The 16,048-nt window shown below is 37.7% G+C and overlaps 1 protein-coding gene across 3 annotated transcripts in view; it reads right to left on the reverse strand.

The window, feature by feature from the left end:
* SLX4IP (SLX4 interacting protein) overlaps positions 1–16,048 on the reverse strand; it is a 76,398-nt gene that overhangs the window by 39,739 nt on the left and 20,611 nt on the right. The window lies entirely within an intron of this gene.

The raw sequence follows: 16,048 nt of genomic DNA on the forward strand, positions 1-16,048 counted from the left end.
CCTGATGAAGAGTACCTCTCCAGCATCCTTGCAGGTCCTCTTCAGATATCAGAAGGCTGCTCTGGGTGATAATCAGGTACAGCCCAAGACACACCAACTATTTCTGAAATTCCTTTATAGACATTGAGGAGAACCTGACATAGGAGGCTTAATTACTTTCTTTCATCAGTACCTCAGTCATTACAATGAGCTTCTAAAACATAAGGAAGAGTGAATGGCACAAACACTTGTCCTTAGTTCCACTGTGGACCAACTCACCCCTTTTTCATTCCAGTGAAAAAAGATAATATTCCCCCTTTTCACACCCAGCAGTGTGGGGCATTACAAGGTAATGCTTTCCCTTTCCTTTACTGTAACACACCACCACATCTCACTCAGACGCCCTTTATCTGAACAACTTGAAAGGTAAAAAGCCAATTTCATCACTCTGTTTTGGCTGCTTGTGCTGCATTTGTGATGCAATAAACTCACTCTTTGAGAAGACTGAACATGTGCAGTCATGGCAATTGCACATCCGGAATGTCTGATGGAATAGAAACAACATCCCGATTCCAGACAAATCTCAACTCTGTGTGTACAAACCAGCATTAGATCGCTCTGGTTTCAAGTGGACGCTGCAGTGCACTTCCTGTCCTAACTCTCCCTCTCTCCATATTTGCTCTTCACTGAAAAACATCTTCGCTGAAAAACATCTGCAAACCCCACACCAGAATTCCAGCTGCTAACAGAATTAGTTCTAGAAAGAATATGATACCTATTTCTACACTATAGTTGTACATGACCTACAATCTAAGAGAGTACATCTGTATCTTAGATTTATGGTATAGCACAAGTAGAGACTTTGAGAGTACCCTCACCTGTACAGTTAATACAAAGCACAACAAGGTTTAGCATCAATTTTATTAATCATGACAGCCTATTTGATAAAGTAGAAACCTTTGCTTTTTACAAAACACTTAGATCTGTAAATTATCCATGAACAGAACTATTTAAATAATGATTTAAATCTAATTTAAGATATATTTCACCACCAGTGTTGTATTGAAGCTAGAATGCAAAAGTTTGGCACATGAGTCAGGCATTGTGAAATCCTTTTGAGAAACTTCTAAGTTACTTACAGGTATCAGTCATTGAAAGAGCAGAATGCTTTGATGTGTTTTATCAAAAGGCTTCTCTTTCCTCTAGAGAACCAAGAATTACCAGATGGCTGCAACAGCAAACCTCTCTGAGCTTTAAATTGATGACAAAATATCTCTCAAAAATCTCTGGTGAATCATTAGTCAGCTCCAGCAAACTTTTGAGTTGACCACTTAACTTCAAAGTTAGCAGACACTGCCTATTATGAAGTGAAAGCCACTAAATTATTCATGGTTCAGCACTTACAACAACGAACAAGTATTTGGTACATCAAGAAAATTCAAATTACTAAATGCTACATGTTAGCTTGCATAATTTTCTACTGACTACAGAAACTTGACATATAGATAGAGATGCAAAGTATAGACCTGCTTTTCAAGGAGAGATAATGCTTGTAATTATTTTCTTCTGAATGTCAATATTTGTCTCAGTTGCCTTGAAAACAGCTAGGAAAAAAAAAAAAAGAAAATAACAAGCCACATTTGAAACCAGATAATGGAACAGTTCAAAATAGTCTTCAAAATATTACAAACAGACCAAACATTTGTATTACTTCAAAGAAAAACAAATATATATGAATAATATGTAAATCCATGTAACAAACAAGCTTTCCCAATGGAAGATTTCTTTCCCTCTGAGTTTTGGAGCAATCTTCTTGTGGATGGCATACCTGTAACTATTTCAACATCCAAAAGCCATTAGCTTTGCCATTCACTTAAAATAGCTTTGCGACAGGACACAAGGAAGCAGAACAGTCAGAGACAAAGGGGAATATGGGGAGTAAGATAATATAAGCACAGATTTTTCTGGGTCTTGCTACCTTTCACTTTTTTTAAGTCCTGAACACAGTATAAGCAACAGCTTCCACACAGGCTCCTTTGCACTCTCAAATTATGCAATACATGGTATACACTACACTGGATTTATATGCCTTCACATGGTACAGCTATCTGTATCGTACTTATGCTACAAAGCTCAATAGAGCTTTGGCCACTCCAGCAGCAAAGGAAAAGTTCTCTGTACAGATTAAATTCTAATACAAGTAACTGTGAGGAATAAAGGGAATTGGAAGCAAAATGTAGACTGCTTATATTAACATCTGATGATCTTCTACATGTTTCCAAATAATTTTGTGTTCTGGAGACATGCAATTCTGTGAAAATACTAGAATCATACCATTGAGTGATTTGTGTTGGAAAAGACCTTAAAGCTCATGCAGTTTCAACCCTCTGCCATGAGCAGGGACACATCCCACTAGACCAGGCTGCTCCAAGGCCTGTCCAACCTGGCCTTGAACACTGCCAGGGATGGGACAGCCACAGCTTCTCTGAACAACCTGTGCCAGCTGTCTCACCACCCTCAGAGAAGAATTTCCTTCCCAATTTCTAATCTATCTGTACGCTCTTTCATCTCAGAGCCCTTCCCCCTTGACCTATCACTACACGTCCTTGTAAAAATTCCCTCTCCACACTTCTTCTAGGTCCCTGTTAGATACTTTTATTTTAGATGAAAAGAAGTAGTTCCAGTAGTTGTGGCTTTAAGAAGCAACTTGTGACTCCTCAGTACTGTAAGTGAAAGGCAAACCAAAAGTAGAGAAATTTTTAATTCTATGTTTTTACAGAATCTCAATCTAAAAATTTGCACTGAAAATGATTTTTCAAGGCATGATTATCAAAACTGAAACCCAAAAGCCTGATTTAATGAGAAGCACTTTTGTCAAGAATCAGTAGAAAAACATTTCACCAGAAAACTCAAGACAGAAACAGATGATCCAATTTGATATCATCCATAATTTCAGAACTCAAAACTTTTCAATTTTACAAGTTGGTTTTTAATGTTAACGGGACTTACTGTAACAGTCTAATAACATTCACTGTGTTATTAAACAAAGGACTTGAAAAGAACTCAAATGTTGTTAGTGTATTGTTGTACAGTAATGGCATCTAATTCAGAACATATTTTCTGGAATCAAACTGTTTATACAAATACATCAAACACTTCATAGATTCTGCAAATGGAAAAGATAACCAGAAGCATAATATAAACAGAATGAATAGCAGTGCATAGTGGTAGGTCAGCCAAGGCAAGTCATCTGCTCAAAACCTGTTAAAACCTTCACCCAGGAGAAGCACATATTAGACAGTGGACTATTATCGCAAATCCTCCAATGAGCAGATAAATGCAAATAGTTTTTATTCCTGTACTTAAGAATACTTCTTTTTACAATACGTCTACTCTCATTTCTTCAAACCTCATGACTTCAAATATCATAAAACTGATTATTATAAAAAAAAAGACTTGGGATGCTGAGGATCAGCATGGTGAGTTTGCATTCAGTTATATCATTCCCAATGTGCTGCATCATTAAACCTGACAGGACTGGAGAGCCAGCCTCCCAAGACACATATTAGCATTTCCCACTGCTGTAATTATTCTACAGATGCAGGATGTAGGGTCAGTGGAAAAGGAAACACATGTGATGGTGGTGAGACATAGGAACATGTCGCCCAAACAAGTGGCAAATGCTCCATTCTTGGCAGTGCTCACGGCCAGGTTGGACAGAGCCTTGGGCAACATGGTCTAGCATGAGGTGTCCCTGCCTATGGCAGGGAGCTAGAACTGGATGATCTTAAGGTCCTTTCCAGCCCAACCCATTCTGTGATTCTGTGATAGGTTGGGAGGGAAGAGGGGGAGAAGAGGGGGGAAAGGGAAGATAAATAAATAAATAAGACAAGCTTGCGAAATACCTTGTCTTATAATAAAAAAGGAAAATTTTAATATATTCCATCCTAAATTCTTTCTACATTCAGTTCTGCAAGTTCAAACGCCTACAATATTAAGTACAATTATGTAGTCACTGGCCTATACACTCTGCCAACTATATTATGACTATATATATATATAGGGAGAGAGAGATGCATATTCACTTTTTCCAGGCTTTTCAGAAGCAAAAGTGTGTTCTCCTCCTTCACTTTTCTGACCCCAAAATGTTAGGCCTTCCTTTTGTTCCTATGGTTAGCACAAAACATCCTCAATATTTTTACTTTCTTCTCCAGCAACAGGCAAAAATCATTATTTAAGCAAGTGCACACACAGCACAGGAGATATATTTGTCATTACAAGAAATCAATTTACCTTTCATTTACACACATGCCCAGGAACAATACAGTCAGAGGTAATACACAGAGTTTCCCAAACTGCAGGACACACTTTTCCAGTAGTCAAATGCCTCAACCTGGCATAAAAAAATATGGGGGCAAAGAAGGTTTGGCGGCACTGAACATTGCACATTTTTCATTCTTTTAAGTAGATAAAGTTACGATTTGATATGTGCCCAGATTTTCCACGTATTTTTTTCAGAATTTCTGGGATTTGGTTTTTGGGGGGTTTCCTCCTTAGGGAAAAAAAAAGGAAGGCGAGAGGACAACATCACTGTTTGGGTTTTTTTCCACTACATAGTCAGACTGCATGGAACTGGTGCCTTTCTAGTCGCTGTTCAAAGCAGGTGTTTTTTCAACTTTAAATTTCAGGAGAGTAGAAACCAACAGGTCACCAGTGACCGGGTTTAATGTCATGACATTAAACAGAAGGTCACCTAACAGAAGGAACTGATTCACCCTTGTTTCAGCTGAGATAGAGTTAATTTTCTCCCTTGTAGCTTGTGCAATGCTGTGTTTTGGCTTTAGTTTAAGAATAATGTTGGTAACACACCAATGGTTTAGTTGTTGCTCAGCAGCACTTACCCTAAAATCATGGATTTTTCAGTGCCCCATGCTCTGCCAGTGAGGAGGGGCACAAGGGGTATTCCACACCATAGAACCTCTTACCCCCCTTCTCTCCCTCCTATTATTATTATTATTGGATTATAATATTTTACTTTTATTTCAATTATTAAATTGTTCTTATCTCAATCCATGGGGTTTTTACCTTTTTTTCCAAAATGTCTTTCCCGTCCCACAGAGCGGTGTGAGTGTGTGAGAGCAAGCAGCTGTGTGGTACTTAGCTGCCAGCTGGGCTTAAACCACAACATGATTACAGCAGGATTTCTGACCAGCTGATTCAGAAAGAGAGCAGAAGAGATCATAGAGAAACCCCCAGAAAAAGCCACAAGCAGGAACCCTCAAGGAGTTTATGATACAAGGCCGTTCTTCAGAATGCTCAAGAAGAAGGAATTAAATTTCAGGGTGGGGAGGGGGGGAGTATATTCCACTTTTGGCCTTTTCTCTTTTCTGGAGAACAGTTTGGTTCTGGAAATTCTGCAGAGCTTTCAGTTCATTATAAATATTGCATGGCTCTGAGGAGATGAGTTGTAACCCAAAACCAATGCTGAGCCATTCACTCTGTCACTGGGGAAATCACAGCTGCTCGTACTAGATGCAAAGTGGGACTGCAGGATCTCAAATCAGAAAAAGGAGAAAAGCCAGAAGATGAGCACAACTGGAAGAGTAGCATTCATACCAACAGCCGGAACTCTGCTATGACTCACAAAACTTTTACAGTACCTGGGCTCTATGGTGCAGTTTCATGAGTGTACAGGGAACAAGCAGGCTGCCCTCTGAAAATCCCAAATGGATTCTATTTTATTTACCAGAGTTGTAGAACAGTTTTAACAAATAACTGGTTGTTAAAGAAGGCTCATAGCCATTAACTAACATCACTTAGCTCTTTTCAGTCCCCCATGAAATCACCCTACAACACTAATGCAATGGCATAAGAGTCTAACTTGCAGATCTCTCCTCAAAGATGGCTATACTAAACCATATACAGATTCAGAAGGAACTGGATGACCTAAAATGCATTCAGACTTCCCAAAAGCAGGGAGGAAATTCCCCCTTTTTATAACCTGAATACAAGTTATATCTAAGTGATCTTTTGCAAGGGGTTGGCTTGCTTTTTCAGGAGATAGTTTAAGTATGGGAAATTCCTGAATGGAGGAGTGTTTAATTTTCTGGTGATTTAGAGGAAGAAAAGAAATAGTTATCTGAAAAGTCAATCAATGAGCTACAGGAGTATTAAGATCACATTCAGAGGTTCCCACGTCAAGTAAAGAGGTGCAAGCAGAGAACAAGCCAACTTTTGAGCAATGTAGTCTGAAAACACAAGAAACTATGACACGCTATCAAGGCAGCATTTTCGACTCTTGAACAATGCAGAAGGTAGTAAAAAATAGTTGTGAATGATTCAAGTCTTCGGGAAATGTAAAGAAATAAAGTAGTTTCAAATCTGATGGAGCTGCGTATGATACTGGAGAATTTCAAAGTAAGGACTAGTATGCTGTTGTTAAAGCAGGTAATTGTGAGAGATCCACCCAAATCAACACAGGAAAATGAATTAATCAAGACAACTCCTTCAAGAACACCCTAAGTATCTGCTGAGTTAAAGGATCCGCATGTTTTTAGCAACATAAGAATGCTTCAGCGCAAACAGACCCGTTCAGTTCATCACCACAGTCAGGCTAAGCAGTAATTACTTAATCTAAACATCTGGACTTGTCTTGGAGAACTGCTCTATCAGGTACAATGTTGAAAAAGAGGCCTAAATTGCAGGAGAGAATTAAGCTTAATTTAGGTTGTCAATCTGTGCTGGTCTGATCCCAATTCCGTAGGAGGTTTTTGTAGCCTACATATCGAAAGGAGCCATGTAGCTGGAGCTCAAACAATTGCAAAAAGCAAATTTTTCCTCAGGGCAAAGTCTCCAAGTAACAGTGCAATCTCCACATTGTTTTGAAAGGATATACACCATGTCCCTGCCTGTGTCAGAACTGATCCAGAAAAACAGAAATAGCAGCGCAGTATTTGTTTAAGATAATAAAAAGATAATTTGTCATTCCAACAAGCTGCTTTCACCATTTTGTTGTAAAATATTCTTATAAAAACTATATTTTTTAAATCATAGCTAGCAGGCAATGAATACTCATCTATGCAGCAACCTGCATTTATGACACAGGCCTGGAGGGGGTGAGAAGCCATATTAAATGGACAGCTGAACATATTCACAATCTACATAAACGCAATTCATTCTAAACTGTACACTTTAAGGACATTTCCTACGGCTTAGACACACCAAAACACATTATGTATCACCTGATCTTTGGTAAGTGGGTACAGATGAAGATTAGAGGTACCTTACCCAGCTCTCACCCGAAGCTATCAACAAAAAATTTGGTGTTATGAAAGTGATTCATAAAGAGAAGAACAGCCTTGTCACTGCTGTACTAAACTGGAATTTAGGATGTCCTTTGTGGTTCCAGAAAGTCAGTACTGGGATTAGTTTGTTACCCAGATGGAAAGATAAAGGAACTAGTACACACCTGTACAAAAACCTCTGCATGTCTGAATCATTCATTTAGTAATGATCAGATACTACAGTAATAGGTATCATCACATTAAATATTGAGAACTGGCAACTCTAAAATGATTGTTACTTCCTTTGATTTTTGCCCTATAGAAACAGAAGTACCACGGGTTCACTATCAGCTTCTTCAATACTTTCTCATAGTAACCAAATTGAATTTCAAATTTAGCTCTTTCTAACTATAACAGGTCAAGCAACTGGTTAAAGCAGTAGAATGACTGGAGGTTCATAACACTTAAAAGGGCTTGCTTAAAGTTCTGCTAGGAAACAGCAGGGAGGACTAAAGCTTCCAACCAACTTAATAATCACAAACAGCAAAGTGACAATATCATTTTCTGAAGAAATTAAAGACAGTGATAAAAGAGCTTGAAGGGCTTTTTCAGAGCTTTTACATGTTAAAGAGTTTTCACACACATGCTCTACATGCTATATTTTAATATTAATAAACCAAACATTAAAGTATAAACATAGGACCCCAAGTATGTATTGGCAAGTGACTGATGTATTTGTTAGGCATATGAAAAGAACCACCACACAGGACTGCTAAGAGGCTTAGTAATGTACCACCTGATTTTATGTGTTTCTGCAGATGCTCATCATGACGAGCTAATTAAATGCAATAAAAATAAAGGTAAAAAGCCACCACCCTCAGTATCTTTTGATGTAAGCTCTGCCAGAGGAAACAAATCCAACCATTGAATAGCAGGGAAAACACAATTTACGAAATTTTCGTAAGGTGAAGAAGAGATAAAACCACAATGTTTGTTTGGGAAGGTAATTTGCCCATTGCCAAGATGAAGGGAGCAACAGTTCTCAAGCATATGATGCATCCAGCAACATATTTCTTGAGTTTATGGTACACCAGCTGCAGGGATGGGCTGACTTCCCTCTCACAAAAACAGAACTGGGAAGTGAGGGCAGATCCCACACAGGAAATTGTTCCATGTCCCCCAACTTCACAACTGTTTCACAAAGCCTCTGATTCCTTTTTATACTAAGAGACAAGGTCTCACCTGCCCTGAAATTAACTTCCTTCCCTCCCTCTCATGAAGATGTTACCTACCGCAGCATACAGCTACTGAAGTGGGAAGGGGGAGGCAACAGAAAAACCAAACCCAACATCTGCAGTCCATGTTTCGTTATAAAATATTTGCAGATGTGAAATCCTTATGCCAAAATAATTTAGCAGATTAAAGATACATTGATTACACATGCTCAGACTTTAGACAAATACATAAAGCCGAAATATTTTTTTTATTTGCAAAGAAGTACAAGCAAGCCAAATTTCTTAATATTGTTCTATTTGCTTTAGTGGTTGAAATGTTACATTTTCCAAGTGCGTAAAAACAGTACTTTTTAACTCTGTGTTTTAACTGATTTGTCTAAGTTAAGCCCAGCACATTAAAGAACTGCATGAAGGCTTCTCCAGAAATAATGTAAGAAAAATGCGATTCACTTCTGAAAAAAGCATATGAAGAAGTCACACCCTTTGGACAAAATCCGTCTAGTAAGTGGTAGCATATTTAGTCAACATAAAGCAAAAGCAAGTTCAACAAAATCATCACTATGCTATGATTCTATGATCAATGCATTAGCTACAAAGGTACAAGGGAAGAAACAGATGAACCTTTCAAGTGAACAAGTGATGCTCTAAATCTTACTGCTGAAAAAGCGGAATCATATGGATGGAGAACACATTGTATTTCATAATGGAAACAGATCAGCAATAATCTCAAGGAATTGCCTGCGGGAGAGCAAAGGAATAGCTTTTTCTCTTTTTAATATTCAAGGGAAAAAATGCTTTTATCGGGCATTGCAGACAGTATATAATAGACTTCATGCATAAAAAGCAAATATGGACACAAAAGGAACAGCAGGAACTGATTTATAAAAAAATATGTAAAATATTAACACAGTTGAACACTGAAGAGTTAGCAACAAGTGAAGACAAGTTGCGAAAGGTGCTGCTGATTCCTGGTAGAGGTGTTTGCCACCAGAAAAGTTGCTTAGACTAAAACTTAAACTGAGGAAGCTGTTTCCCCATTTGTCTGTCCTTGTCCCTTCTGCCTCCTTCTTACTTCTTGAGGTTACTGCTTTCAGAACTGAACAGGTCCAACTGTCCCCTACTAAACCAGTTCTGATACAACACGTGTATTAACATACATACTAAAAAACTATTCAGTTGGGTAGAAATAAATAGGGAGTGACTATTCATCTCTCTCTCCTAACAAACTTAGAAAGTGACAACCTCTGGTAGGAGAAGAGGGCAATGAAAAGCAGGTGGCGGACAACCTGGCCTTAACTTAAATCATATGCAGCTGAAAAGTACACCTGACTGTTCTAACATTAGGCCTTCAAGAGGCACCAGTAGCTTATCTCCTGCCTTTAAGGAAGGCAGGTGTGTACAACTTTAGATTATACACGTTAATCAGCATTTTCATGCACCTATCAGATAGATTAAAAATTTATAACAAAAAACGAAAGTGAATCCTCTTCCTACAACTCAGTTTCTCGGGTTGGGGGGGTTAAGTGCCTATTCTTTTTCTTCTAAAGATCCATAAAAATCAACTCAAGTCTCTTTCAACAGCAGGAAAGAAGATTCAAAGTAAGTGATTGTTTTTAAGAGGAAAACAAACACTGAATAGACACTGAAAGAATTCAACTCAGTACTTTACACAAGCATAGTCTATTCAATAACTGGCTTTGTCAGTTTATGTAACTCTTTTTCACACTAAGTGCATTGATAGGTATTACGTTCACATGTGGTCAATCAAGTAATGAAAGCCCAAGGGAAAACACTTGTTTTTAATACCCTGGACAGACAGCATGGTAACACATTGCTCATTTTCACCTATTATGAAGTATAATAGAAACAACATGCTCCCAAGATTTCAGAGAAAGCCTATTTAAAGCTGAAGGGGGAGTAGCAAAAAAAAAAAAACAAACGCAATCTGTTATCAAAAATTATATATCTATTTCACTGAGATCAGCAAAGCCATTGTCCCAGAGAAGAAAGGACATCATTTTAGCAATGTTACAGATGACTATCGGTACCTAGGATTTCAAGTGATGTTTGGGAATGCACTTTTAAAAAGTTGAAGTTTTACGTTTCAAAGCCAAATCTTCCAAATTTCCCCTTGGATTATGTTACTAATTGAGAATATGTGGGAAATATTTCCCACAATTATGTTTATAAAAGTTCCAGTGATAATTAGCAGCAATCCCAACACACATGGAGAACATTAAAATCACTGAGAATGATAAATAGTGTTGATTTTATGTAACAAAATGTTCACTTTAAATACATAAAAAGTTTTATTGGGCCAGTCCAGTGGCCCACAATGACCCGTATGCTCTGACAGCGACTAGTAGTAGCTGTCTACAGGAAACGGTTAAAAAAGATAAGCAAATAATGGTACTTTCCTTAGTAAATATATTAGACATACAGCAACATGAGATTCTGGTGCCTTATATCTCATAGGCTGTGCCCACAAATAGAAGTCATCAGTGGTCATTTTCTCCCATGATTTATTAGACTGGTTTACAAAACTGCATGTATTGTGTATCCACACTATCCTGTGGCAAGCAGTCCCCTAAACTGATCACACATGCATGAAAAATCATATCTCCTAGTTCATTTCAAATTATCATGTTGGTTTAATTGAATACCCTCAGTTGTTAAATCTGAACAGTCATTTCTTATTTATCTCTTCCCACCATCCATGAGTTAACAGATCACTATTATTCCCCACCCACCCTCCTCCGGCTTTCTCGCTTCCAGGCTGAATGAAGAGTGTTAAATTTTTCCTTATACTGGAGAATTTCTACACCTCTCACTAATTCTTAGGTCCACTAAGGAGAACTACAAGTACACGTAGCATTTAAAAATCAGACATGCCCACAATTTGTACCATGGCACAGTGATGTTATTTCTTGCGCTTTCTTCGTTCTGTTCCTACTATTCCCACAACTGGTTTTGTATTTTAAAATGCTGCTGTGAATTGAACTGTCATTCCTGTGTGGTGGTCCTGTGCTTATGACCCATCACTTGCATCCATAAGTTTGAAGCTGTTCTCCCTCACCCCACATACATCACATTGACTTATTCATCCATCATTTAATTGTACAGGCACTCAATACTCTGAGGTTTTTTGTAATACTTCATTGTAAGTCTTTGTAACCTCCTTTCTCAGGTCATTTATATATATTTAATACATAAATATATACATTTAATATATATAAAATATATATTCTTATATATTTATTTATTTATAAATACAGCGTCTACCCCAGAGTTCCCTATCCAGTTCCAGTACTGCCTCCATCCACCTTTATCCTTCAGCCAGGTAATCTATGTAAGGACTTTCTTCTTTAACTCACTGAAAGACACTTTGGTGAGGCAAATCGCTTTTGGAGACTCTAAATGGGTTATAGCAACCAGAGTGCCCCATTCTTTACACTCACCAGTACCTGTAAAGAAGCCAGAAGGCTGTGATGCATGATTTCTCTTTACAATGGGTGTTTGGACTTCTTCCCAACATACTACACAAATCTGTATATCCATCCATTCTGCCTCAGTGGAATTTATGCTAATTTCCCTGCCACAGATGTCAAGACATTGATCTGACAACTTGCTGGCCCTAGCAAGGCACTCTCAAATACATGAAACTACGGCAATTTAAAAAGAACAAGCTCTGCCAAAGTTTCTTATTCCCATATAAAATGCCCTAAAATCTGGCTCTCTGTGTACTTATTCCAGTGCAGAGTACAAATTAACCAAAACAGACAACTATATTAACCCCCATTGTTTCTTTTGCAGCAAGAACACTATGAAACTGGAAAATCAGTTTTCAAAGTTAATGCATCTGTTTCAAAAATTTGGGCTTTTTAATGACATCTTGGTAAACAGCAAAACTCCACAAATGCATCTTAGTACCCTCCCCTGCTGTGTGCAAATGCAGAGAGAGAATCATGCTCAAGCCAGTGCTCTCGCCCTCAGGAGACCTAATTCTGCTTCACTCGTCTCCCACATTCCCCTCATACTGAGCCAAACTGCTGAAAAACCCCCAAGAAACCAAAAATTATCTTCTGTACATTAGATGATAATCTTGTGTAAAACTTTTTTTATCACTTTCTAGCCAAAAACACATCTATTGCCACATTTATCAGATTCTTTTTCTCCTTGCTCTATCAGTAAGCCTATCGCAGAAAATTGCAACAGGTCTCCTAATGCTTCATGGCATTTTTCATGAGTTTAAGTTCATCATTCGAGACTTTCTCCATGCCTACCAAGGTCACAACTGCTTCTTAATGCATCTTCTAAACGGGTGAGTACTATAGTAAAACTCACAGAAGAAAGTAGCTCGGTAAGTAAGGTACGCCACCTAGGAATGAGCATTTACTATGTCACCTAGCTGAATTAAATCTTGCTTAACTGTAATGTTTCTGTCTACCCAGAAATATGTTAAGGTAGAAAACTAAAAGTGAATTACTTAACATGTCTGCAGTATGCCTGATTTTCCATAACCTGCATGTACCTGCTAGCTCTGTTAAGACAGTTTACATGCAACTGACATTTGACATTCAAGACAACAATGCTGTCTTGAAATGTAATGCCTATAATCAATAATAAAAAAAAAATCATTGTCAACTGTTTTGTAGCTCACAAGGAATAAATAATTTTCATCACTTCCAATTTTGCTCCTCTGATAAATGAAACTGAGACTGATACAGCATTGATAAAAACAGTACATTTTTCTTTAAAGTCATCAATCAGTTGCTAGAGCTGTAAAAACCAGGCCTGGTTTACTTACGCTACGTGCCAACAAAAACAACTGATCCTTAGCTTGCTCCTCCTTTTAATTTATCACCCCAGCATAGGGGATATAACTCAAATTTGTAATCAACAAAAAAATATAATTATTGGTGCATCAGTGCACCAGAAGCACTTTTTTTCCTTCTTGCTCAAGTACAGTTCTGGTCTATATCACTCTCAGTTCCCAAGCCTCTTTCCACCTCTCCTTATCTTAGTCTTCATTTTCCCACTGTCAAAGCCTGTTTTTCCAGGAAGGAAAGTTATGGTAAAGATGAGGAATATTGTTCAGCACCTCTTTGCCCTTTGGCACTGCTATCAAACACTGGGATTTTATCTGCCACATTAGCAGAGATCTTACAAAAAACACATTCCTTTTTGTATAATGTACACGGTGGTCACTCAAACAATAACCACTAACAGATGTCTGACGTGAGCAGAAAGGACTATTTAAATAGAACTTTATAAATTCTGATGATACTTTCCCAGATTTGAAACCTTGACACTTAATTTATAACTATCAGTCCAGCCATATACTTCCCTTTGTGTGTTTATTTCCAGTTCCAGCCTCGGTAAGTGTACTCTGTCCATTAGGCTTTAAGTTTCACTATGACCTTGCAGATAGTCTTACCCTCAACTTGCATTCATTTAATAGTGTAAAGATAGTGGCTAGAAAAAAAAAAAAAAACAAAAAGAAAAACCCTTTGCAAAGAATCCAATCCCCAGATAAGGAATTCTGACAGGGGCTATAAGCTTAAATGCTTACATAAAATTCCTGGTCCCATTCAGTACCCTGCAATGACCATCTGGGAGAGTTTTTCTTTCAAAGGAAACACAGAAGTATGAGTAACCTGCCAGAGTCTTTCCCCCATTGAAGTTTTCATGTTACAAGGTTTGTATTCAGGTCTGCTTTCCAGGGATTTTTAGAAAGCACTCTCACTTAACATTTATGAGAAATTAAATAATAACTGCTTTAAACAGTCCCGCATCTCAGTATTACAAGAAAGTGGTGGAGATTTTAGAAGAAAATTCTCCATGAGTCTCTCTATGTAGACCATATCTGTCAATAACACTTTACTTGCACACAAACAGTAGAACTAAAGGTCAATCTGTCATTATACAGAAGCACTTTAAGACTACAGTCTCTATTAATGCTGCATGATGTCCAATTCCCTTGTTTCCACAATGCCTTTTAATAAATAAAGATTCTCTGTTTTTCTGGTTACAGATGCTTAAAAATAATTTTTCTAAAATGCCATTATAAAAAAAATTCCACCTCAGCTACAGAAACAAAAGGAAACCAAGAGATTTTAAAAGATAAGGTCAGATTCTGTCATTGTAGCATCTCTGCCTGGATGCAGAAAAAGTTCACAGTCACACACTTGGAGTCAATTTGTTGTATTTGAGGACCAAATGTATCTTTCAGGGTCTTTAAATATTCTGGTACGTAAAACCAAGCAGATTCAGTAGAAGTTTCACATTCCTGATTGAATTTTTGAAACAACTGAATAAGACAAATAATAGCTCCAGAAAACATACAACTCGTAACATTGTAAGGCTTTGCAATCCGCTTCATAGCATAAATCCATTTCCATTTTGCTCAAGACATTCAGCTATAAATTTCAGGGTAATTATTTTGGGAATACACTTCCCCTTTCTTCTATGGGGCAACCACAGTATCCTGTGTGAAGGTTTTAGTCTCTGTGGTAGTAGATGACCAGATCTCTGAAGCGTTCTTCCAACAGACAGATCATATTACAGGCCAGAAAGTTTCTTTTCTTCCCATTACAATATTTACCTGTACCCATGTTACTGGAAACCCACAAAGACAAGATGGAAAAACTGAGATGTCAAACAAGATGACAAGGTGTCAAACCCAGGTTGACAAGATGGAAAGGCCTCTTTGTACACAGCAGTAACATTTGTAATAGAACTTCAGCAATGCCTACCAGCAGACAGAAATTTTATATTAAAATACATGACAACGGATGCTACTAATAAAACATGATTTCACTGGTTTAAAAAAAGTCAGAGCTATCATACAATTGTCATACAATTTTAAGTGTGAACATCACAGGAGCAAAACCAAAGGATAGACTGTCATATGCTGCAAAAATCACCTGCCAAAGACAGATAAGACTATGCCATCTAAGGATCTCCAACAGGATCTGCAGAGCCAGACTGCTACGGCTGAGTGTGCACTTCCTACATGTCTGCATCTTTTTAAAGAGCCAATGCTGGCAAGAGTCCACCTTATAAATATAGGATAAAAAGATGGATTTCAACAGAAAAAGACAAAAACCCTACATTACAGACTGAGAAGGAATTACCCCTCAAAGCAGCAGCTCATTTTTTAATTAAAAAACCCATGCTACCCTCACAACTGTCTTCACTGAAGGGAAGATGAAGCACAGAGATGGCAGCATGTGACAAATTACAGTTCCTGGATGTCAGGAACACAATGCACCACAGAGACAGGAGCAAGCAAACACACTGTTCATTTTATCAGATTTACATCAGTAAAAGAAAGACAAAGAACTTTGCTTTAACATGTCTGAGAATACAATTAAACTTTATTACACTTACATGTAACCATGTATTTATATCTCTACATTATTTTTTGCTTGAACTTAGTAACAAAGGTCCCCTCAGAGCTTTTTAAAAAGCAGAAAGACAAGCATTTGTATATAGCAAACACTGCAAAAATACATGTTATTAACTAATAAGACCTAGTCTGTTGCTAAG

The sequence above is a fragment of the Pezoporus wallicus genome, unplaced genomic scaffold, assembly GCF_028554395.1.
Source record: "Pezoporus wallicus isolate ANWC-B61680 ecotype Strahan unplaced genomic scaffold, APGP_CSIRO_Pwel_v1 contig_4191, whole genome shotgun sequence".
Lineage (NCBI taxonomy): Eukaryota > Metazoa > Chordata > Aves > Psittaciformes > Psittacidae > Pezoporus > Pezoporus wallicus.